At 40.8% G+C, this 26,781-nt stretch overlaps 1 long non-coding RNA gene across 4 annotated transcripts; it reads right to left on the bottom strand.

The window, feature by feature from the left end:
* Window positions 1-1,567: 1,567 nt before the first annotated feature.
* LOC144372187 (uncharacterized) lies at window positions 1,568-12,220 on the bottom strand. Of its 4 annotated transcripts, XR_013432212.1 has the most exons (7): window positions 10,236-12,220; window positions 9,149-10,156; window positions 7,494-7,615; window positions 5,966-6,123; window positions 5,530-5,809; window positions 4,852-4,988; window positions 2,073-2,635 (listed from the first exon to the last, which is right to left on the bottom strand). It is a non-coding gene; the product is annotated as an uncharacterized LOC144372187 (long non-coding RNA). The 4 variants fall into 4 exon arrangements; XR_013432211.1 differs by lacking the exons at window positions 2,073-2,635; window positions 10,236-12,220 and adding an exon at window positions 1,568-2,060 and having other exon boundaries at window positions 9,149-10,229; XR_013432210.1 differs by lacking the exon at window positions 10,236-12,220 and having other exon boundaries at window positions 9,149-10,229.
* Window positions 12,221-26,781: the final 14,561 nt, after the last annotated feature.

Genomic DNA, 26,781 nt, shown 5'->3' with positions numbered 1-26,781 from the left:
TTTTGGTAGGCATGGTGTATGTGTGTGTAAAGCAATGAAAGGTTCTCAAAAATAAAGATGTCCTTTAGTACTATTACATTTGTAAAATATATCATCTCACAAGGTCTGGAATCTTTTTTTGCACAGTGACATATGTGGTCATGACACGCTATAGGTGTTTTTTTCCCCCTTGGTGGTGCAGGTGATTGAACCAAGAGCTTCATACACCTCTATACCAAACTACATCTCCTGTGTGTGTGTATGTGTGTGTGTGTGTGTGTGTGTGTGAGAGAGAGAGAGAGAGAGAGAGAGAGAGAGAGAGAGAGAGAGAGAGAGAGAGAAGGACTTTTAATTTTGCTGTTTCTGGCCTTGAACTTGTTTTCCTCCTGCTTCAGACTCCAAATCCCTGAGATTACAGGCCTTGGCCTCTGCACCTAGCTTCCTTTGTTTATTGTGGAGGCTAATCCTCTAGTTGTCCCCAAGGTTCAAGAAAATCCATGAGAGGGAGAGGAAGAAAAGCTGATTTAGATTTTAATTTTTTTAAAAAAAGGATGATCCTATTGGAATCCTGTCTGTATATCTGAACCACAAAAATACTCCAACTTCTACTTGACCTCTACTCCCATTCCATGCCATAGACAATTGACACTCAATTTAGCTGATGAGAAAAGCAAGGCAAACAGGTCTGATCTCACTGTTCAGTAAGACCTAGCACCTAACCCCTCTAAATCTAAATCCCCTCAATCTAAAACCTACCAGGTTTCAGGGAACAGGAAAGTTTAAAAGTCCATGTCCATGCTAATGAAGGCATTACATCCCTTCAAGCTAAGCCCAATGTATAATTTATCTTTTTATTTTTTGAGACAGGATCTTGTTCTATTGTCCAGGGAGGCTTCAAAATCCTGGGCCCAAGCAATGCTCCTGCTTGAGCCTCCTGTGTACCTTGGACTACTAGTAAACAACATGGCACCCTGCTGATGATAGTTTGCTAAAGCTATCTGAGCCAACTGACATTAGGCATACGAATCCACCCAAAAGCCTTCAGTTTTGGTGGTTCTCAAAAAAAAATCTGAAAAGTTTCTCAACCTGGACATAGCCCACCAGAGCAGGATTCTGTCACCGTCTGGACATGTCTGACCTAGAGCTGATGTCTTGGATCCCATGATTGACAACTCAGAAGTCCCAAGACTAGAGATTTTATTTTGAAGTCCTTCTTAGTTAATGAGAAATTAACTGTAGAACATTTAAAGGATATTTATTGATGCTTATTCTCTCTCCTCTTCCAGAAGGTCACATTCAGTTTCGAGGAGACGCCATCAAGTGGCCACCCAACTATACATTCTGTTAGCACACTACCCTCATATCTCCAGAGATGGCATTGAGTTCAGCCACAGATCTGAGCTGGGTAATTGGCTCCTTCCTGCCCAAGACCTACCTATATAGATTCCAATCCTGACCCTTTACTCATCCCCTCCACATCAATAGACAAGCAGTGAATAAAGGAATGGCTCATCATGAAAAATTAAATCACATTAGAAACTAGAAGAATTTTCAGTTCATCTAAAAGAAGAGTTCTTTAACAAATTAATTACACAAAGAATTTTTGTTTATTCAAGAACCTTTAAATCATTTCAGAGAGAAAGAACAAAATGAGGGATGATCACCATAGCCAAGACTTCAAAGTGCCTAGGCATGCAGGGCATAGTCCCAGTGCATGAGTCCACAGGGGCAGTATGAGGGTCCCCAGTGGTGTATTTCAGGTTCCTTCTAGGGCTTTGGCTGAAGGGCATTGTACTGCAAGGCATCCTCAAGATGAGATTGCTTTTATTTCTGGGTTTTTCTGGGATGTGAGCCTCAGTTTTCAGCAGCTTCTGGGGACATCCTGGGCTCCAAGAGAAGGCCTGAGTGTGGGTTTGTCCAATTGTCCAGGCACTGGCACCTCCTGGGAAGTTCAGGACCCATTGGTCCCACTGACCATAGTGTTTGCAGATATTTGAGGTGACTAGAGCTCCTGAGAGGTTTCAGTCATTGACTGCTGGATGGTCTTGAACTCCGTGCTGGTCCATCTCAACTACGTGCTCCTGTGTAACAACACAGGCTGTTAGTGCACGACCTCAGTTCCCCAAAGACAGCTCCCTGCTCTGTGTAAGCCCAGTGAGGCAGTTGGCTTACTGGAAAATTCACATCTCTGCAGCTCTGGAGGCACTGGGAGGAGTGGCAGCTCAGTGAAGGAAAATTATCTGGGTTCAGGCCTAGGGGAATGCAGAGCTCTGGACAAGATCTCCTAAGAGTAAATGATCTCCAGGTTGACTGACAGACTGCCATAGCTTCAGCTTCCCTACCATGCCAAGGTGTGTGTGTACCTGGCCTAGGAATAAGACCAACTCATTCAGTCTGGTATGGACTGAAGCTTTTCATAGTGTTCTGTCCAGTAGTTGACCTCAGAAGCAACACCCAATCATATGGGAGGGACATTCATTTGTATCATACATTGATTGAAGAACCTCATAGGATTAAGGTGCAAGTGGACCAATCCTGAAGGCATTTTGGAAATTCCTTGGTTTTGATTGAATGAGGGAAAGGATGCGTGGATGAGGTAGGATAGAAGCGAGCCTCTAGTTCTTTCAAGTTTCAATTCACTCTAAAAATTCTTTCTCTATTTCAAATAAACATAGACAAATTAACCAGGCATGGTGGTGCACCTCTGTAATCCCAGAGGCTTGGAAGGTCAAGGCAGGAGAATGTTGAATTCAAAGCCAGCCTTAGCAAGGGCAAGGTGCAAAGCAACTCAGTGAGACTCTTTTTCTAAATACAAAAAAAAAAAAAAAAATTCAAAATCACTGGTCTAATTCTGCACTTAATTTTTGTTTGTTTTTGATGATTCTCATGATTGAATATTAGGCTTTACCACTAGCTTTTTGTCAGCCTTTTTTATCTTGTGTTTGAGACCAGATCTGGCTATCTTGCCTAGGATGGCCTCAAACATCTGTATTTCTTTCCTCAGTCTCTTGCTTCTTTGGGATTGCCTGCAAGGGTCACTACACCTAGCTAGTTCTCCGCATATGGACTGGCTGGTTTTAGAGACCAGACTCAGTGGTGCTGGATCATACTCTTAAGACCATGGATGTGCATACCCTTGATGGCCTTGACAGTTTTGCTATGTTTCAAAAGTGAACACAAATATTTGAACCTCTTGATTTGCAAGATTTTGTGGAGCTTTTTGTATCAACACAATAGTGAACCATTTTCACACATAACCTCTAACAAGTTATAGGAAGAGGATTGATTAATTCTTCAGGAGATTATATTTTTAATTGATGTAAAAGTTTCAGGGGACATACTCAATTGTATTTAGAAGAAATTTTAACGTTTCCTTTTTTTTCTTTTTCTTTCCTTCGACTTTTTTTTTAAGTATCACTGGGTATTGACTCTAGGACTTCATGCATGCTGGCAAGCACTCTACCACTAATCTGCACTCAAAGTCCCCATCTGCAACTTATTAAGATCTTTTTATGTACATTTCATCTACTGCTTCAAATTCTGACATAGTAGCCTCTGATGTGCCTTAGCACACCCCAACTTTCAATTGTCCTGCAGTGGACATTCATATTGCTGCTGTCTCCATAACCACACATAATTGTCTCTATGAACCTGTGGGAAAATTTCTCTAGAACAGGTGACGATTAATAAAACTGTTTCATAAAAAGTGTATGACCTTAATTTTACTGATAATTGACAGATTGTTCTTTAGGGTGCAACATTTATTTTTCAATAGTGATGTGCAGTAATGCATGCACATATTCCCCCAAAACACTTGGAATGACCCAGTATTCTGACATTTGCCAGGGGCTTTGTGGCTCTGTAGAGGTTTGCTCTGGTGCTGATGGCTACCTGTGCAGTCTTTTCTAATTTCTGAAGCTCTCTCTATGGGCCAATTGCTGTGTGATTTTTGAGAGACATTCTCTGATATTCAGTCTGAAATCTGCTTTTGCTTTTTGACCGGATTGCTGATTTTCTTTATCCCTTGTGCATAAACTGTGTGTGTTCAGTGTGGGTTCCTAAAGACAGAAGGAATACAATTGTGCTATTATATTAGACTTTGTGCCTTGAGCTTATTATAATCTCTTCCATTTTTGATAACCCCAGTATAATGGATACAGAAAAGAATACATTTCCTGTTGGGCTGGGGTTGTGACTCAGAGATACAGTGCTCACCTAACATGTGTGAGGCCCTGGGTTTGATTCTTAGCACCACATAAAGAGAAATAAAGAAAGGTATTGTGTCCATCTACAACTGAGAAAAAATATTTAAAAATACATATTCCCCATAAAAAGAATATTTAAAATATTTTTGATTTTAGGATGTTTTTATAAAGTTAGTTTTATATAATTTTTTCTTTGAGAAAATATACAGGTAAAAGAAAACATGTCTTTCAAAATTTCATCCAGATACTCTATAAGTTTTTTTCTGTGTAAGCCTTTCCATCAAGAAATACATTGTTTAAATAGAGACATTTGTACATTTTCTATATAGTTTAACTCATTACCACAGGGATCCAGGGACCAGAGGCAGACATTCTGCCTTCCAGGACCTCCTCTCCCTGGTTGGTATTAAACTGGATCTCAGTGACATCATTCTGAGAGATGCTAGTGTCTGAGAGAAGCTGTGCTGGTCAGAGACAGCCTTGTGGCTGTCTTAGACACTGAAGACTCCAGGCCCTTCCTTAGGTAGATGCAGGATACAGATATTGTGCAAAGAGACACATTTCCCAGCTAAGGAACTCCTACCATCCCACACTTTCTTTCCTATACTTGGATATATTTGTTTGAGGCTAAAATTTGGGGCTCCTTTGCATCACCCTCCCTGGATACCTTCCATATCTCTGTCCACCAAAGGAGACCATCTCTAAGGCTCTGATGACAAGTCCACAGCACAGCTCAGAATCAGAGCTCTGTCTCCTACGTCTTGCAGCACTCTTCCATCCTCTCTTCTCTCTTCATTCTGTCTTCTGTTGATCAAGAGGACCAAATATTCATTAGAGCCTGTACAACAACATCAATTGCCTATTAGAAAGTAAACAAGGAGACTTTGGTAAGTGATACATCTTACATTTTTCTGTAACAGAAGTAAAAACAAAATCTACCAATCTGAACACTCAGTACTCCTAGAACTCAGTGGTCATGGATCAGGTTTAAAAGCTTGCATGTCTCTGGGGAGCCTGTCTCTTGGACTATAGGGATTTCACCAAAAGAAGCTGCCAGGTCAGGCGACTGTCTGCTTGTTTTGCAGCATGGCACTCTCCTGAGGATGAATTTGAGTTCTTTGATGTCATAGGCATAGGGTTCTGGAAAGGCAGGCAGGTAGAACTAGGGATGGTTCTATGGTGTATGGGTGCTAGGCAAGTGTCTGGGTGGAATGAGACCAAATATAGCAGCCCCCATGGCCTATATTTTAGGCTTTCCCACCTGGGTTCTCCCAGCTGAGGACAGAAAGGGGAACCACTTCCCAGAATCTTCTAAGCTCAGTGACAAAGGGAACTGGGATCTTACTGTCACTCTGTAGATTCCAGAGCCTGCTTGACACAGGAGTGATTGGTCCATGACTTTGGCCTCTAGATCAGAAGAAGCAGTGGCAGGGCTGAAAAAAGGAGGGAAAGAATTGAGTGGCTGCTCAGCATTTGTTTTTTATTGATGGCCCACTGGAATGAACAATTTCAAGGTTGAGTTCATTATGTTAGATGATGATAGTATTCTTGGCAGTAAATTGCTTCACAAGGTTGGGTCTGATGAACTTCAGAAGAAAAGCAATCATCTTTACTGTCCTGTATATCTAGGAAAAAAAATTAAAAAAAAAAAAGAAAAAAAGAAGAGAAATCATCTTGGATGCAATTATAATAAATCTAATTGGGATGAGTAATTCATTAGATTAAGTAATTAATTAATTAGATTAAGTAGATTAAGGTTAAAATATTTCACAAAGGCTTACTCATTATGAAACACCAGATTCTCTTTTTCCTTTGTGTATGTGAAATCCCATGATCACAACGCTTTTCAGGGCATGTACCTTTGCTTCTACAAAGGCTTAATTCATTATCCAAATTCACACCAAAGGCAATGCTGCAACCGAGTCCTCTGTAGAGAGTCCTGTTAGGAGAAAAGATAGAAATCAATTCTCCACTCTTCATTGAAATTCTCAGCTACCTGTTTTTTTCTCTACTGATGAATTCCTAAATTATAAGGACTAAGGGGAATAGAGAGGTGGGGTGGGGGAATGGAAAGCTATACTCTTAAAATATCAAAAAAAATATAGTTCAGACTTAAATTCTTATCTCAACATTTAATAGATAAAAATGTAATTATAAATTTAAAAATTTTAAGTCACAGCTGGTGGACATTATTCAATCTGTGAAGTGAGAACAAAATTCTTAATTTTGAAACTTATGTCTTAGGATTCTAAAAACCATAGGTCAGTCCAGCATAGTTGTGTCACACACTTGTCATCACAGCAACTAGGAAGCTGAGGTAGAAGGAATGAAAGTCTGAAGTCAAGTGAGGGACTAAAGGAGACTCTCTCTCAAAATTATAAAAAGTCTGGAAATGTAGCTTTGTTCAAGGGACCTTGCTTCAATTCCCAGTACTGTAGAAGAAAAAAGGAAATATGAGCAAAGTAACAACAGTTCCTGAAACATAGTACAACAAATAACCTTTGTAAAGGTTTGATCATTCTTACATGATCATACTGCTTATTATCTTAGAAGCATAAACCCAATGAAGAACAAAACTGTGTCCCTTTAAAACATCTCCCTAATGTAAAATAATTTTTCACATTTTACTACCAGAGCCCCTTTATTGGTATTTTCTTTCAGCCAAAGAGCCTTCCTAAATATCCCAGGCTTTCTAAATCTTGAAGTCTTCCCACCTCAGGCTCCTTAATAAGTGTGATTACAGGTATGGCCCACTGTTGCAAAGTTACCAGAAATTGGTTATTAAAAAATTATCAGAAGCACACATATATTTACATCTTATAGAAACACCGGCCCCCCTGTTTAATTATCCCTTCAATGTCATCAACTCTGCATTATTATTCAATCAAGCATATTATTCAATCACGCATATTTCAGCAAGTTGTTATGAAAAGAGCTACATGTATGGCATGTTCTCTCTCTAATGTAGAATTTTATAAACAAAAAGTTTACTTGAATGTAGAGTAAGGATTATTAGGGTCTAGGAAGAATTGAGGAGAAGATGGAAGACAAGTTGGTGGAAGTGACCAATGCCCTTGGTATGAATGAAGATATAACATGAACCCCTTCAATGTTTGTTGTAAATATGTCAATAGATACATTTTTAAACAATACAATAAATGAACATGAAGAAAACTAATTCTTTTCTCTCCTGTGGGAGCAGGTGCAGAATTCTGTAGTCCTTGAGTTCTACCTGGAAAGGGACCACAATGTGGGGGGAAATTTCCCACCTTGGGAAAGCCTTGAGCAAGCAAGAACCAATCCACTTACCTGAGGGTTGCTGAGCAGGATCCTTAAACTCACAGAAATTACTTCCTTTATGGATAGGATTGGAGACTTCTGTATAAGCACCTATCAGGTCTTGGCATCCCCAAGCTACTGCAGATGAGGTCCTAGTCCAAAGAGATCAGTGCATGCAAAAGTACAGAAGGGAAGATGAGCCTGTTGGACACCACATATGTCTCCCAGGGGCATTCCCACAGCTTTTTTGGTCTCTGAAACCCATTTCTATTTCAGATCTGCTTCCCCGGGCCACAAGCCCCACACAGGAGCCCTGCAGATTCACACCTTCCTTGTTTGGGTTGGAAGGTATGAGGTGGAGTGGTGCCCAAACTGAACCTGGAATATCCAGCTATAGTAGTGTCTTGGTGCAGGCACATTTTCCATCTGTGCCCTTCGTATTCTAGACCTTTAGGAAGATTTTCAGATTAAATCAGCCTCTTTTGGTCTATAATAACATAATGAGATTTGTATTAATGGATTATAGTAATTGTGGGGGATTTTCTAAAAATATTCATTTAGTTGTAGATGCACACACAGTATCTATGTATTTTTATGTGGTACAGAGGATTAAACCCAGTGCATCACACGTGTGAAGCAAGCACTTTACCACTGAGGTATAGCTTCAGCCCAGAGAATTTTTCTAAATAACATTTTATCCCCTCTTTAAATAAGAGAAAAAAAGTAAGTAGTTATTTCATGAATTTAATCAGTTAGTTGTAAAGCAGAAGAGCAAAACCCTCAGTGAATGGCAAAACAAAAGCCCCTTCTTCTGACATTTGCCTTTAGTTTAAGCCCCAACTATTGTCTTGCCATTTTCAAACTTAACCTCTTACCAGCACCAGCTTCTGACTTGGGCCCTGGCTACTATGCTACTCCTATCATTCAGAATTTTATAAGTGAGTTATCATTACATCTATCATAGAAAGCATATCATTTCTTATGAAAAATTGACATTTTCTCTTTTATCTTGTTCTATTCAGAGTGAGAAAACTAGAGGGAAATATGAAAGGCAAAGGGTAAAATATGAAAAAGATGGTCTCCTCTCAAGAATGAAGGAACTGGCAGGGGTTGTAGTTCAGTGGTAGGGGGCTTGCCTACCATGTGTGAGGCACTGTGTTGGATTCTCAGCACCACATAAAAAATAAATGAATAAAATAAAGCTATTGTGTCCATCTGCAACTAAAAATTTTTTTAAAAAGGAAAGAACTTAAATTTGATTAACAATTAGAAGTGTTTGGATAAATGATCTGCACACTTCATTTACTGTCATTAGATATAAGAAGACAGACTCTTGATCTCCCATTGTTTATTAATGTTCTAGGTTTATGAAAAAGTTTTTAGAAAATAGAAAAAATATCTTAACTCATTGCTTAAGAGATCCTGACAAATCGTAGAGTGTACTTATTAATCACTAAAGGCCACTGAAATGAAAACAATGTTATTGAGATGTAAAAAAAATTTAACTACCTAAAATAAAACTTTCTTTCGCAGCAACATCAATACCCCAGAGTATATCCTAACATTTGAAAGGGTGGATGTTGGAGCATCAGGGCGCTGAAGACCAGTGTGTCTCACTGATCCAAAGCAGAATCAAAAGGCAGAGGTTGTGTTGTCTTGCCTGCCTAATGGAATTCACACCTCACCAAGCAAATATCTTCACTTCTGTTCTTTTCAGTGGTGGTAGGTGTGCTGCAGCAGCCAGCAACAGGGTCCTGTTTGTGAATGAAAAACAGATAAGGCTGTCTTAGCCTTCCCACTTTCTGCCCTGTGGGCCTGGGTCCCATTGGCTGTGGATTGTAGTCTACTGATGGCTGTGAGCTGTTCCCTGCTGGGAGGCCTTCACCTGAGAGCAGGCTGGAACTGCACTCTCAGGCTCCCCACAGACCTACTGAATCAGAATCTCCTGTTAAAGTATGAGCAGGTGATTCCTTTTGGTATTAGAGTTTGGGGAGCACTCTGGGAGTTAAAGAACAATTTTCTAAGGGTGTGGAAATCAGAATTAGACAGGCATCAGTATACATAAGTAAATAAAGTCAGGTCACATCTAGGAGGCCAATTTTGAGTGAGTCTGGGAAGTGGGAGACTTTTCCTGAGGGATCTTATCAGGAACCTGCCCCTGCTCCAACCTGTTGTCAAAGTAACCAGTCTCAGGAAAATCTCTGCCCTACAAGGAGCTATAGGTTATTAGGGTGTTTTTCCTCTACTCCATCCTACCCTTCCACCTTCAGCCTACCTATTTCCCACCTTTTGGCCATCCCACCAAGCATTCCTGGGCCTAGTCATGACCACAGGAACAAGAAAAATAAGGAGGGAAAGAGAACATCAAAGGAAGCCTAGGACATATAAAAAGGGCAGAACACCTGGCTTCTTGGGATACCAGGATAGCAACTATGCCCCCTTTCTCCCTCGCAAGAGTAGTCTTTTAAATAAATTCTGCTTCATTTGCTTGCCTTGGCCTGCTTCTCTAATGTTCAAACTTCAACATGTGCAGAAGCAGCAGTCTTCACCAATAACCAGCGATATCATATTTGGAGGTTCATATTTTGAGGAGCTTACCTCTATACTGAGGTAAGCTCCTCTCCATACATCCCACATCAGTTTGAGGTACATCTTTCTTTCTCTTATTTTGGAGGATGATGGGTACCTGTCGGCTATTTAAATGCAGTTAGTGCAGCCACCACTCTTCAAGACTAGGGTGAAATGTTTCTGGCCTAGGCAGCTGTTAATCACCTGTTAAACACAGAGCAGGTATGTTGGCGTCTGCTGAAGCCTCTTCCTACTCTTCTGTCCAGGCTCAGAGAGCAATTGGCTTGAGTATACAGTGTCCCTAGTCCCGATCTTCCTTGGATGTGTGGAAGTGGATGAAGGAGTATGGAACAACATGAGGAATTTCTGGCCTGAGCTACAGTCAGGGGAAAATCCTAAGGTTCCTTCTCTGAAAATTTCTCCCAGCTGCCCTAAGAGGTATAAAAGGTGATCTGTAGATGAATGACACTGAGGGAAATCCCCAGTTACATTTGCCTCCATTTGAGACACACAACACTCCCAACCCCATGTCCATTCCCTCCTGGATGCTCCCTTCCTTTGCAAATCAGAAACACTGGCAAACACTGGAGAAGGAGGAAAGAGTGGGGTGGGGTGGGGGGGCGCAAGGGGCACCGAGAAGAGTTCGTGCAAAGGGCCCCCGGTTTGACCCGATGACCCAGAGCAACGCCACCCGACCCCACAGCACGCCACGAGACACGACGATGAACACGCGCACAGGGGCCCGGCACAGGAGCCAGGCCCCAGGACTGGAGCTTAAAGCTCCATGGTTACGGAGGGCTGGCTTGGGTTAGGAACAGCCCACAAGGCAAGAGGGCATGGGAGGGGAGGGAGGGGATCGCTCAGGCCAAGGTCAGTGCAGCGCCCACGTCCACTGCCAGGTGTCAGGCTGTGGGCAGCCAAGGGGGCCCAGGCGAGGGGCAGGGCTGTGTTTCCCCTAGGGAGCCTCGAGGGCTCAGAGGCCAGCCCATTGCACTCCTCTGCAATCCAGGGGAGTAGATCCTCCAGACAGGGACCTGGAGCCAAGCAGGGCCAAAGGAGGGCCCTGGGTGTGGAAAGGCTGCCAGCGCCAGCATGAACCTTGGTGTCTGGGTGGGTAGGGACCCGGGACTCATGGGGGAGCCCAGGCTGGGGAGAATCAGGTTGACTGGAGGTTCCAGGCAGTGCAGAAATCCCACAGCACCAGGGCAAAATAGGGGAGGTTCAAGTGCAGGCACCAGCAAGGGGCCTGAGATCCAGAGATGGGGACAGGGCCAGGGTCCTGGAGATTAGTGGTCTGGGACTATAGCAAGGAGCCAGGCCCAGGTCTGGAAAGCCAGTTACTACGCCCCCCATCAGTCCCAGGGGATGGGAGGAAGGGAGTGGAGACAGTGGAGCAGGTGGCACGGGGGGAGGAAGGCTCAAGGCCCAGGTCCACCTCAGGCTGTCTGGGGTCCTGGAGCATGGTCACAGGTCTGAGAAAAAGGATGTCTTAATGATCCCTACTAAGGGGCCCAGGCACTGTTTCAGGACTATGTATTTAAGGAAAGGGTCTTGAAACCTAGACAAGGATGGGAATCTATGGCCATGGAAGTTGTACACAATGAAATCGTAATTTTGTGAGGCCAAGTTTTTATGACCAGGCAGTAAACATGTGGGAATGGGATAATGGCACAGGACTGGTGCAGGGAATATTAAAAAGGAATTTAAATGGGTCCAAAGCAAGACATCTAGGTAACAAGTGTAAAGAGCCAGTAACACCAAAAGGAAGAGATGCTGGGCATGGGGGGGGGATGGAGTATCTATCTGCAGCTTCCCTCAAAAAAGGCCACAACACTTGCATTGCCCAGCCAAATCCCCATATTCAGTGCCCACACTGGCACTGTTCAGCTGGATCTTATTTCCTGCAAACATACCTACTGTGCACCTATGGCCTTTCCTCATACCCCTATTTCTCACAATTGCATGGTAGTGCTGAGAGGCCTAATTGCCTGTGATGTTTCCAGCTCTGCTGCTGTGTCCAGTGTTCAGCCCCAGGTGTGAAAGGAGCCCAGCCGTCCCATGGCAATCCAATCTCAGGAAACCAAAAGTTCTAGGCAACCCCCTACCCACACCACACCCCACCACTATATGAAGGAAGGAGACTTACCATCTGAAGCAGGGACATCCGGCTTGCCCACCAGTATAGCCCCTCAAAATGGAAAGGGCTTCTTCCTAGTCATTTCAGTGACATGATTCTCACACAACAGGTACTGGCTAGGAATGGGTCAAACTGGCCCTTCCTGGAAATCTGATATAGGAGACTTCCAGGAGCAAGTCTTCTGCTCAAACCTCAGTTTGTTTGTGTGAGAATCATGCGAACCCATAAAAAATACTGAACTGTTGACAAAAGGTTTACCTCTGTGGTCCCAATTACAGTCACAAATGACATAACATTTCAGTCAATGAAGATCAGTTTATAAGTTGGTCCCATCAGACTAGATCGCTTAGTGATGTAGCCATCTTACTTTATGTGGGTACATACTCTGATGTTTGCATATGGACAAAATTACCTCAGGATGCATTTGTCAGAAAACATTCCATCATAGAGCAATACCTTAAGTGTATGCCTGTGAACAAGCATCATTTTGTTCCTTTATATAAATTACTCTTACTTTTAAAATTGTCTATTGTGCTCCAAAGAGAGGCTAAGGTAGAAAAGCTGCCTAAAATTTTACAGCCTGCTGCCTAAAGCTAGGAGTGTCAATCAGTGATTGCTTCCCTAGCTTGTACCAGGCCCTGGTTTTTAATCACAAGAACAAAACAAGTCCTAGAGCCTTAGTCTTCTAATTCCACCAACAACATGGGGCCACCAAACCAGAACAAATTCAAGTAAATTTGCTCTTTCTCATCTCAGATGTGTATTGCTCTATGGTGAAAATGTCAATCCTGCGTTGACTTCATAGGATCAATTCCCCTGCTATAACGCTGCCCCTAATAACCAACCTCCCTCATGTCTGCTCTTTATTGAGTCTGAGTTTCTTCTGATACTCTAGACACTTGGACAATACAAAGTCATAAAACAAATTATATCATGAAACTCAGTTATAACAACTACATTATGCTAAAATAGAACCAATAATAAAATCTGTTACTGTTTTTAATCTGGAAAGCCCATGGTTAAGGCAATGCCACCATGTTCCAGAGGTGAATGTTCATGAGAGTTCTGACATTACCAGTGGGTTGATCTATTAGTTGGCTTAATAATTTGAAGAGACCACAGGGAGGTGGTGAAAAGTATAGGCATATGGGGCAGAAATGGAGGAAGTAAGTCATTATGGGTTTGGCCTTGAGGACAGTATTTGTCTTTGGCCCCTTCCTCTTCTACCCTGGTTCCCCACTGCCAAGAGCTGAGCAGCTTTCTCTACCATACCCTCTGCCATGATATTCTGCCTCATTTGGGTGCCAGATCAATGGTGCTAATTGACCATGACTGAGTCCACTGAAACCATGAACCAAAATAAACTGTTCTTTCTCCAAGTTGTTCTTGTTTAGGTTATTTTGATCACAGCCATGAAAAACTGACATAGCATCTTTACATCTTTTTTAGAAATTTTTTTTTACTTGTCAATGGACCTTTATTTTAATTATTGATATGTGGTGCTGAGAATCAAACCCAGTGCCTCACACATGCTAGGCGAGCACTCTGCCGCTGAGCCACAACCTCAGCCCTGAAGTTATTCTTAAAAATATTTATCAAATATATAAAACCTCAATCATATAATCACAAATATTGACTTAATAAAATTATTAGTTACAACACCAGAAATGTACCACTTGCCTGAGACTCTGTTCCTCACAATTAATATCCTGGAGGCGTCAACCTATAGGAACTTGATGACAAGTACCAATACAAAAGTATTTTATTTTTTAAATACATGACTGAAATTACCATTAATTTTAAAATAAAGGCACTCTGCTTATTTTTCTATGAAATCTTTATACTGAAAATATAAATGTTCCTTCTGGTAAGAAAATGTCCACCAAGTGCCTAAAAACATGAACCAATAACAAATGTATACTTAAGTACATCTTATCTTCATTTTCCTTGGAAAACCTATATTCAACCATTTGAGTTAATACTCAGTGGAAACTAAAGTTGATAAATCCCTTCCATCTTATATAAGATAACACTCAACTATTACTAACACTTAAGCATAAAAACCAAAGTTCCTAAGCACTATAACTATATGGAATACAACTATTTTACTTCATTTCTCAAATGTTGCTGGTACTTAACCATGTGCCAGACATTACAAATGACCTCTACTAAATTTTCATTACAGTCCTCACATGGGTCCATTATTTCTATCATTTTTGAAAACACACAAGTGATGAAAATTCTTATAACTCCCATATCAATATCATGCGGTCAATGTCCACAGGTCAAGTTCAAACTCCAAAGCAAGACAGATTACCAAGAGACCCACAAAGGGGTCGGACACAGGAAAGAGGGTCGATCTGGTTGCAGCTCGTAGGGCGAGGCCACCCAACACCAATTCCCTTTCAATTCCCTCTTCCAGACCCTCTTTACCCCCACCCACACAGCCCTGGGTGCATTTTTAGCAGCACTCACCCTAGGACTTTGTCCAGCAGGTTCTTCACCTCAGTACTCACAGTTTGTAGAGACCAGGAAGGGCACTGGCTACAGCTGGAGAGATGCAGGAAGTAGGTGTGAAAAGTCCAGTTTCACTTGAAGGGTCAAAGGTGAAGGACAAATGCAAGAGCTCATGGATGCCAGGCCTGGGAAGAACCTCAGTGTCTAATGTACCATCCACTGCTTCCTCTCAATCCTTCTCCACAACTTTGTAACTTACTGCACCATCTACTAATTTCTTTCCTATTTCCAATCTCTCCCCCACTAGAACATATACCCTTTTAAGGGCAGCATTTTTCCTGGTAAGGAAAATATTGAAGCAATGTCCCCGCAGTCTAATTGAAAAGGATCATGTTATGATTTGGACATAAAGTGAAAACTGTTAATGCAGAATGATTCAAAGGTGAAATGATTACACTTAGAGCTGTGACCTAAATCAGTTCATCTTATTTTGAATAGAGTAATTGGGTGGTAATCATACACAGGTGGGGTATGATTGAAGGAAGTGGGTCACTGGGTACCTATCTGGAATGGGTCCATATTCCCTATGGCCTCTTCCCCTTCCCCTCTTTCTGTCTCCTGGCCAACATCAATGGGGCAGCACTCCTCCATCATGCCCTTCTGCCATGACATTCTGCCTCATTTTGGGCCCAGAGCAATGGAGTACGTTCACCATGTACTGAACCTCTGAAACTAGTTTTCTTATCATGTACTTTGTAGTTAGTGATAAAAACCTGACTAACACAGGCCACAAGCCTTGTCTAGGGGAGGTGAAGGATACAGGAATGCACATACTAGAAAATGCCTCCTTGGAGGGCCAACCAGTAAATAATTCTGCCTTGTAGTGTGCTCCACTACTCAACTCTGCTCCTGTGCAAAGAAAGCAGCCATGACTGTGTTCCAGTGAAACCTTACTTAGAAAAACATGTGGCAGGCCAAATTTGATGCACAAAAAAACCATGTCCTAAATGAAGTAAAGTTCAAGTACATAGAAAAATGCCATCATTGGATTGGGTGGATCTGTCAAACAGAAACAAGAATGGCAGAGGTTTTAACAAGTCTAACAGTGACACAAAACCCTGAAAATAATTCCCCAGGCTGGAAGTGGTGGCTCCTACCTGTAATTCCAGCAGCTCAGAAAGCAAAGACAGGGGGATTGTGAGTTCAATGCCAGCCTCAGCAAATTATAGAAGCCCTAAGCAATTTAATGAGACCCCTGTCTCTATGTAAAATATTAAAAAGTGTTGGGTAGGTGACTTGGTAGTTAAGCACCACTGGGTTCAATCCTCAGTACCTAAAAAATAAAAAATAAATTAAAAGGTACCACATTGTTAGCTAAAGACAAGACCACAAATGTAAACATTAAGAACCTGAATCTAACCTGAATATAATATCAACCTCACAGCCTCAGGAACATATTTTGTAAGGTCAACACCCACTTGAGTTTATAAGGTCAACACCCAGTTAAGAGTTTAACACAGGTACAACTGAATTTTATAACCAACCTCATGGTGGAGCTAAAGGACACAAGCTTTCAGGGACCAGACAAGAGTACTGAAGAACATTTCTACTACCTGATGATACCTGCACCAATTACACAAAGTAGAAAATAAAAAAGAAGAAAAGAAAGAAAATGAAAATTCATTATTTCTCATTCTCATGAAAATCATTAGAAAAATCACTGAATCAGCAATAACCTCATATAAAAGTCCCATTCAGGGCTGGGATGCAGCTCAGTTGATACAGTGCTTACCTTGCATGCACACCATGTTGGGTTCAATTCCCAGCACCACCACCAAAAAAAAAAAAAAAGTCTCCCTTTCACAACAGACATAAAATATTTAAATCCTCAGGAACAAACAACATAAAATATATGCAGCTCGGGGCTGGGATTGTGGCTCAGTAGTAGCGCACTTGCCTAGCAGGAGCAAGACCCGGGTTCAATCCTCAGCACCACATAAAAAATAAATAAATAAAAGCATTTTGTTGTATCCATCTACACCTAAAAAATAAATATTAAAAAAATATGCAGAGCCAAACTTCAGTAAGGAGCACATGTGGTGACTGCAGGGAACACATGCCCTGCATGGGTCAAAAAAACATTAATTTTTGAAAAAAGATGTCATAATGAATGTTAATTTTAATCAATATCACAAACTTTGGGAGCAAGATAAAGTCGTTGGAAAATATATTTGAAGAGTTATGGGGAAGGGGGCCAATCTTGTAGAGACTAGCTGTGATATGTGGGAAGCCAGAGTGAATGTTTTGTCTATTTCTGGACCTCACAGTCTTGCAGGCAGGAGCAACCACACTTTTTTTGGTTGGAGGGGTGTGGTGAGGGAAGTGCTGGGGATGGAACCCAGGGTCACTCTATCATGGAGCAACACTTGTGGCCATTTTAATTTCGAACAGCATTTTGTAAGTTGCTGAGGCTGGATTCCAACTTGCAAACCTTCTGCTGAAGCCTTCCCAGTCACTAGAATTATAGGCATTGGCCACCAGGCCAGTCAGGGTCTTCTTCTAAGAAATCATTTTCTCCACCCACTTACTTTTTAAAGCTCCTGGGTAGCCTTTTCAGACTCCAGAATTACAAAGGCTTGGAATAATGGCATCTTCTTTCCACCTGGTCATGGGTTGAGCCTGGAACCAGGGCAGAGGGAGGCTTGGTTTTGGTGCTAGGCCATATGTTATGTAAGTATGAAATATTTTTAAATACTTCTAAATGTTTGATGTTTTGGAGAGTTTTCCCTCCTTGCTAGAGCATGATGTGTTGCCAGACCTTATATGTCCCATCAGACTCCCCATGTGTCAGCCACTGATCTAAACTACTGAGCTTCAGAAAAATCTCAACTCTATAGTTTTGCCAGACACCCTGAGAGCTTAGGTTAAGGTAGGGCCACCTCTGTCATGTGAAAGACCATAACACTTCTCTGAAAGCCTGGAGCCAAGCAGTGACAAGGCCTCATCAGCTGCAAATTAATCTCAGAAGCCTCATCCACCAATACCACCTGTATCAACTAGTAATTAGAGACCTTACCTGTTATCCTGACTGTCCACCAAGGTGGTCAAGCTGGCTTCACCAAAAACTGCTCCTGTACAGGAAAATCTCAGCTTCAAGGACACTTACTTTTCACAAAGCCTTTTTCCATATTAATTGAACAGTGGGCTTTAAGAATTTTGGAAACCATTAATATGTGGTTAAAGTACTTCATCTATGAAGATTTTTCACATTATTCTCTCCCCTCTGAGCATGTAAACCTACACAACAATTCTCATTCTATTTTAATAAACTCTGATTCAGCAAATCATCTCCTCATTTCTGTCATATACAACAACTGGCTGCCAGTAGGATTTCATAATCCATAGAGGTAAATGATTGAACAAGGTTCAAATTTTAATTATAATTTTAATGAAAGCATAGAGAATACAAATTGCATAGCATTCTTCTTCATGCTCAACAATCCACTGTATTTTCAACTTTGATGATCTGGGAAGAATTTCTAAAAGTGGCAAAAACTATAAGAATTCTGTGCCATGCTCACAAACACTTCTGTCAAATTAGTTGTGTAGCATAAAGCTGTTTTCACTATAACTTGTGATATGTGCACTACTCAGTACCTTAAGATGATGGCATAATTTTTTTTGACCAGTAAGCATATAAAGGTAAATGAGTAAATTACTATTCTTAGTCTTTTCATTTTGAAATTTTGAAACTATTCTCTATCCTAACAAGCTAGAAAATTTTAATTACTTATATATTTAGGTAACAGGAATTAAACCCAGAGGACTTCAATCACTGAGCCACATCCCCAGCCCTACTTTGTGTTTTATTTAGAGATGGGGTTTCACCAATTGTTTTGGACATCCCTAAGTTGCAAAGCATGGCTTTGAAGTCATGATCCTACTGCTTCAGGACCCTGAGCTCCTGAGTTTATGGGCATGCACCACCACACCCAACTAAGTTACCAAGTTTTAAATACATGGTATACATAAAACAATAGGTTGGAAGCCAGGAAGGGTGGTATGTGCATGCAATCCCAGTGAGGTGGGAATTTGAGGCAGGAGGATCACAAGTTTGAGGCCAGCTAGTAAACATAGTGAGACCCTGTCTCAAAAGCAAATTTAAAATAACTGGGGCTATAGTTCCTTAGTACAGCACCCATATACCCCCAGTCCAGAAAATTAAGGTATGAAGATCTCCACTATCTACACATAGTAAATTAAAGACAAACAATTTCAGATCACACAGATGGTTCAACTAGGACCTGTCTACATCACAGAACAAGGCTTTGTATGCATTTTACCAGTATCTTTTCAGGTTTAAGACCTCAAGAATACACACTCCTTTTATGAAAACTCAAACAACTGAGTGTTGTGAAGGCACACATCTCACAAGAAAACTTTACATACTCATGGGCTGATGATAAAATTTCCACATTCTTTATAATCCTACTGCCACTATCTCTATCAAATGCTTTAATACCTTGCTTAAATAAAAGCTTCAATTGCTTACTAAACCCTTAAAACACAGACAAAAACCAAAGTTCTTTAGCAAGCTACAAAATCATTAAAAAAAAAAAATGGAAAGCCCCTGCCCCTTGTAATCCCAGCAACACGGAATGCTGAGGCAAGAAATGCAAGTTCAAACCCAGCCTCAGCAACTCTCCAAAGCCTTAAGCAACTCACTGAGGCCCTAAGGAACTCACCAAAGCCCTGTCTCTAAATAAAATATAAGAAACTGGCTGGGGATGTGATGCAGTGCCTCTGGGTTCAATCTCCAGCACCAAAACCAAGCAACCAAACAAAGATATAGATACAATAGCGACACTCCTGTGAAAACATTACTACCAGCAAGAATCACAAATACATCTTATAATACAGAAGATCACCATTGATTATCCTAAACACTTGAAAAGTCTTAATTAAAAACAGGAGAAGACTGGGATTGTGGCTCAGTGATAGTGAGCTTGCCTGGCAGTTGAGATACTGGGTTGGATTCTCAGCATCACATATAAATAAATAAATTTTTAAAAATGTCCAATGACAACTAAATATATACTAAAAACAAACAAAAAACATGAAAGCCAGGCACAGTGGTAACCATCTGTAATTCCCTCTGAGTTAACTGGAGGAATAAGGAAGAAATACAGAAAGTTAGTGAGCAGCCTGGGCAATTTAGGCCTTGTGCCAGAATAAGCAATAAAATCTGCTGTGGCTAAGCCAGGCGAGGTAGTACAAACCTATAGTCCCAGTGGCTCCAGAAGCTGAGGCAGGAGGACTAACAATTCAAAGCCAGTTTCACCCATTTAACTAGGCAGTAAGCAAATCAGTGAGACCGTCTGTAAAAAAAATATCTAAAAAGGGCTGAGGATGTGATTCTGTGCTTAAGTGCCCAGGGGTTCAATGCCCTGTACATAACAAAACAAAAAAATTCAATGGCTGTAGCACAGTAGTAAAACTCCCCTGGATTCAATCCCCGGTATCAAACACACACACACACACACACACACACACACACACACACACACACACACCACATAAGAATGAATATCCAACTTGTTTATGAAGTACACACATTTCTAGCAACTCTGCAAACTGAGGAAGGAGGAATCAAAGTTTGAAACCAGTCTTAGCAACTGAGGGAGACACTGTCTTAAAATAGAAAGCAAAAAAGGGCTGGGAGTGAGGCTCAGAGGCAGAGCACTCACCTGGCATGTATGAGGCACTGGGTTCGATTCTCAGTACCACATAAATAAAATAAAGTTTGCCACAGTCCAGCTGCAGCAAAATAACCAGAGGGTGACGAACAACTTGTGTAAGCTGATACAGCAGGAGTGGAAGCCATTTATTGTAGGACAACAGAGGTATTTATACATTTTGCACATCTTATCTTAATTAATATAAACTAGATACATCAGTCAATCAATAAGGAATCTCTACACTTAATGGCTCGCTTTTGTTACTTCTCAAACCACTCCCACTGGCATTTTGCCAGGCACTATCCAGACTTGTTTAGGAACTCTAACATTCCCCTGGCAAATTACCAGGTGTTATTTTGACTATTTACAAACTCTAACAAAAGTTATTGTGTTCACTTATAATTTAAAAAAAATATATTAAAAAATAAAATAGAAAGCAAAAAGGACTTGAAGGTAGCTAAGTTACAGAGAATATCTATGTTCTACCCCTAAATCCCCACAAGAAAATCAAGAATGTTGGCCCATGAGTGCAGCTCTGAATTCAACCCTTACTCCCACCTAAAACAGAGTACATATATTATCATTCATTAAATTGCTTAAGTTGGGCTGGGGTTGTAACTCAGTGGAAGAGTGCTTGCCTAGCATATGTGAGGCACTGGGTTTGATCTTCAGCACCACATAAAAATATACAAAAACAAAACAGAGGTATTGTGTCCATTTATAATCTAAAAAAAATTAAAAGACCTTTTTTGAGTTATAAAAGTACTAGAAAACAAATATCTTTACAAACAAGAATACCCAGTTAGAACACAATGGGGGAAGACTCATAAGGAATAGACATGTTGGTGGTTTGTGCCTCCCTGCACAGGAACACTAGACACTAAACCCAGGGGCTCCATGCATGCTCAACAATCACCCTATACCTCAGCACAGAAATCAGCAATTGTTAAAAATATATAACACCTAGGAATAAACTCACATGCAAGCTCTACAATTATAAAACTGAAAAAGTTTTCTGAAATAAGAAAAAAAAATCACCCAACTGGAGTCAAACCTCTATTCGGATGAAAATCATAAGAAACACAAAAGACAAACACCTAAACCTGGACCCTGAATGTATGAGCCTGTAGTAACAGCTGCTCAGAAAGCTGAGACAGGAGGACAACTTGAGCCCCAAACATTATCACAAGCCTGCACAACATAGGAAGACCCTCTGAAAGAAAGAAGGAAGGAAGGAAGGAAGGAAGGAATGAAGAAAGGAAGAAAGAGAGAAAGAAAGAAAGGAAACAAGCAACAAATATGAAATAACTCTACTCCGGAGCTGAGGCCAAGGAAGAAAAGTTGCAGGCTAGCCTGCTTCTAAATAAAAAATGAAGAGTGCCAGGAATAAAGCTCAGTGGGAGATCACCCCTGGGTCAATTCCCTAGTTCCAGAAAATAATAATAATAATAAAAAAACCATAAGACAGTTCACAAAGAACTGGACAGGCTGGCATAGTGGCACACATGAGCTTGGGAGGCTAAGGCAGGAGGAGCACAAATTCAAAATCAGCGTCAGCAATTTAGTGAAGCCTTAAGCAACTCAGCAAGACCCTCTCTCTAAATAAAAATTAAAAAAACTGGCTGAGGATGTGGCTCAGTGGTTAAACTCCCCTGGGTTCAATCCCCAGTATCAAACACACACACACAAACACAACACAATGAATGTCCAGCTGTTAAAGAGGTACACTCCTTTAATTAATCCCAGCAACTCTGCAAAATAAGGAAGGAGGAACCAAATTTGAAGCCAGCCTTGGTAAATGAGGAAGCCACTGTCTTAAAATAAAAAGTAAAAAGGGCTTGGGATTTAGCACAGTGGCAGAGAAAATCTGGATTGAATCCCTAAACTACCAATTTAAAAAAAGAGTTGGCTGATGAGAGCAGCTCTGAATTTAATCCCCAGTTCCGCAAAAAATAGAGCCTGTAATATTATGATCCTTTAAATAAAGGCATAAGAATGCTAGAAAACAAATATCTTTATAAACAAAAATAACCAATTAGAATGCAATGGGGGAAAACTCATTAGGAATAAATAAGGGTTTGAAGAGTTGGGGGGAGGTTGACGTGATGATGCAGGTGAAGGCTCGGCATTAAACCCCAGACCTCCACACATGCTCAACATTCACCCTACATCCTCGGCACAGAAATCAGCAATTGTTAAAACTATGTAACACCTAGGAATAAACTCTCATGCAAGCTCTACAATTATAAAACTGCAAAACTTTTCTGAAATGAGGAAAACAAAAGACAAACACCTAAAACTGGACCCAAAATGTACCAGCCTGTACTCCCAGCTTCTCAGAAAGCTGAGACAGGAGGACACCTTGAGCCCCAACTTTAACACTGCACTAGACAATATAGGAAAACCCTCTTCCAGAAAAAGAAAACAAACAACAACAAATATGAAATAACTCTACTCCAGAGGTGAGGCAGTAGGATGAAAAGTTGCAAACTAGCCTGCTCTAAAAAAAAAAAAAAAAAACAAAAAAGACCAGGGATAAAGCTTGGTGGTAGACCACCCCTGGGTCCAATTCCAGCACCTAAATAAATAAATAAATAAATAAACGAACCATAAAGCAGTTCACAAACAACCGGATAGGCCTCAAAAAAAAACAAACAAAAGACATATGTACAATAGCAACACTCCTATGGAAACATTACTACCAGCACCAATTACCAATACACTTACTATACATAAGATTACCACTGATTATCATAAACACTGTAAAAGGAAAACTCTTCATTATAAAATGTGAGAGCCAGGCATAGAGGTGACCATCTATAATTTCCCCTCAGTTGCTGAAGTTAGAGAGGGGCCTAGAAATTCAGACCTTTTGCCAAAATAAGCAATAAAAATTGTCATGGCTAAACCAGGCAAGGTGGTGCACACCTGTTACCCAAAGGGCTCCAGGGGTGAGGCAGAATGAATGTGAGTTCTAAGCTAGCCTCAGCAACTTAGCAAGGCACTAAACAACTTAGTGAGACCCTGTCTCTAAATAAAATATTTTAAAAAGACTGAAGATGTGGCTCAGTGCTTAAGTGCCCTGGATTCAATTCCTAAGGAAAAATAACAATAAACAAGCAAACAAACAAAAATGCATAGCTTTACCTTAATGGTGAAATTTCTCTGGTTTGAATCCCCAGTGTCAAAAACACACAATACACACACACACACACACATACACACACACAGCCACACAAGCACACACAAGGGAATTAGTGTCCACCTGCTTACAGAGATACACTCCTTTAATCCAAACAACTCTGCAAACTGAGGAAACAGGAATCCCAATTTGAGGCTAGCTTCAGCAACTGACGGACACATTGTCTTAAAAACTACAAAAGGGGCTGGTTTGTGGCAAGGCACTGAATTCCATCCTCAGCACCACATAAAAATAAAATAAAATTAAAGGCAGTGGGTCCAATTACAACTGAAAAAAAAAAAAAAAGAAAAAACTTAAAAAACATAAAAAGACTTTGAGATGTATCTCCATAGCAGAAAAATATCTGTGATCAACCCCTATATCCCTAACAGAAAAAAAAAAAAAAGCTGGCCCATCAGTGCATCTCTCAATTTAATCCCCAGTTCTGCCAAAAATAGAGCACGCATATTATCATTCATTAAGTCATAAGAATGCTAGAAAACAAATATCTTTGTAAACAAGAATAACCAGTTAGAACACAATGGGGGAAAACTCATTAGGAATGAATGAGGGGTTGAAGGATTGGAGGGTGATGAATGCTGGGCCTCCACACATGCTCAATATTCACCCTATACTCTCAGCACAGAAATCAGCAATTGTTAAAAATATGTAACACCTAGGAATAAACTCTCATGCAAGCTCTACAGTTATAAAACTGCAAAACTTTACTGAAATGATAAAAAAACTTGACCCAAATGGAGTCAAACCTCTATTTGGATAAAAATCATAAGGAAAACAAAGACAAATGCCTAAACTGAACTCAAAAAGTACCAGCCTGTAGTCCCAGCTGCTCAGAAAGCTGGGACATGAGGTCAGCTTAAGCCCTGAACTTTAAGGCTAAACTGGACAACATAGGAAGACCCTGTTCCAGAAAAAGAAAACAAACAACAACAATAAATATGAAATAACTTTACTTCAGAGGTAAGGCAGTAGGATGAAAAGTTGCAGGGTAGCCTGCTTCTAAATAAAAAATAAAAAGGGCCAGGGATAAAGCTCAGTGGTAGATCACCCCTAGGTCCCATTTCTAGTTCCTGGAGACAAAATAAATAATAATAGAACTATAAAGGAGTTCACAAACAACAGGATAAGCCTCAAAGCAAACAAACAAAAGATATATGTACAATAGTGACACTCCTGTGGAAACATTACTACCAGCACCAATCACCAATACACTTACTATACATAAGATTACCATTGATTATCATAAACACTTTAAAGGAAAAGTCTTCATTAGAAAATGTGAGAGCCAGGCATAGAGGTGACCATCTATAATTTCCTCTCAGTCTCTAAGAGGGAAACTAAGGCACTAAAGCAGGAGGAATAAAAGTTAGAGAGCAGCCTGGGAACTCAGACCTTCTGCCAAAATAAGCAATGAAAATTGTTATGGCTAAACCAGGCAAGGTGGTGCACACCTGTAATCCCAGCGGCTCCAGAGACGAGGCAGAAGGATTGTGAGTTCAAAGCCAGCCTCAGCAACTTAGCAAGGCACTAAGCAACTCAGTGAGACCCTGTCTCTAAGTAAAATATTTTAAAAAGGCTGAAGATGCGGCTCAGTGCTTAAGAGCCCTGGATTCAATCCCTAGGGAAAAACAACAACAACAAAATGCATAGCTGTAGCTTAATGTTGAAACTCCCATGGTTTGAATCCTCAGTATCAAACACACACACACTCATTCACACACACACACACACACACACACAAGATGCACACACACACACACAGGATGCACTCACACACACACAAGGGAATTAATGTCCAGCTGGTTACAGTGGTACACTCTTTTAATCCCAACAACTCTTCAAACTGAGGAAAGAGGAATCCCAGTTTGAAGCCAGCTTCAGCCACTGAGGGAGACATTGTCTTAAAAAGTAAAAAGTGGGGCTGGTGTTGTGGCCTAGCAGGTGCCAGATGCCGAGTTCCATCCTCAGCACCACATAAAAATATTATACAGGCAGTGGGTCCAACTACAACTAAAAAAAAAGAAAAAAGAAAAAAACCCAAAAAATGTAAAAGGGTTTGAGATGTATCTCCATAGCAGAAAAATATCTGTGATTAACCTCTAAATCCCCAAAAGGGGGGGGGGGAAGCTGACCCATCTATGCATCTCTCAATTTAATCTCCAGTTCTGCCAAAAATAGAGCATGTATATTATCATTCATTAACTCATAAAAATGCTAGAAAACAAATATCTTTATTAAAAAGAATAACCAGTTAGAATACAATGGGAAAACTCATTAGGAACAAATAAGGGGTTGAAGGGTTGGGGGTTGCTGGAGAGCTCCTGCAGGTGAACACTAGACATTAAACCCCAGGAATTCCACACAGGATCAACATTCACCCTATACCCTCAGCACAGAAATCAGCAATTGTTAAAAGTATGTAACATTGGGCTGGGGATGTGGCTCAAGCGGTAGCATGCTTACCTGGCATGCATGCAGCACGGGTTAGATCCTCAGTACCACATACAAACAAAGATGTTGTGTCCAACGAGAAGTAAAAAATAAATATTACAAAATTCTCTCTCTCTCTCTCTCTCTCTCTCTCTCTCTCTCTCTCTCTCTCTCTCTCTCAAATATATATATTAAACACTTAGGAATAAACTCTCATGCAAGCTCTACAATTATAAAACTGCAAAACTTTCCTGAAATGAAAACTTCACCCAACTGGAGTCAAACCTCTATTTGCATGAAAATCATAAGGAAAATAAAAAAACAAACGCCTAAACCTGGACCCAGAAAGTACCAGCCTGTAGCCTCAGCTGCTCAGAAGCTGAGGCAGGAGGACAACTTGAACCCCGAACTTTAGGACAACATAGGAAGACCTTCTTCCAGAAAAAAAAAAAAAACAATCAACAACAACAAATATGAAATAATTCTACTTTTAGAGTTGAGGCAGTAGGTTGAAAAGTTCCAAGCTAGCCTGCCTCTAAAAAATTTAAAAAGGCTAGGGATAGAGCTCAGTGGTAGAACACCTCTGGGTCTAATTCCTAGTACCGGCAAAAAAAAAAAAAAAAAAAAAATCAATTATGAGAAAAGACTGGCTGGGCAAGGTGGCACACACTCCATAATCTCAGCAGAGCTCAGGATGTTGAGGCAGGAGTACAAATTCAAAGCCAGTCTCAGCAATTTAGCAAGGCCCTAAGCAACATAGCCAGACCCTGTCTCTAAATAAAATAT

This window comes from Ictidomys tridecemlineatus, assembly GCF_052094955.1.
Source record: "Ictidomys tridecemlineatus isolate mIctTri1 chromosome 1 unlocalized genomic scaffold, mIctTri1.hap1 SUPER_1_unloc_1, whole genome shotgun sequence".
NCBI classification, from domain to species: domain Eukaryota; kingdom Metazoa; phylum Chordata; class Mammalia; order Rodentia; family Sciuridae; genus Ictidomys; species Ictidomys tridecemlineatus.
This window is presented reverse-complemented; position numbering and strand designations above follow the sequence as displayed.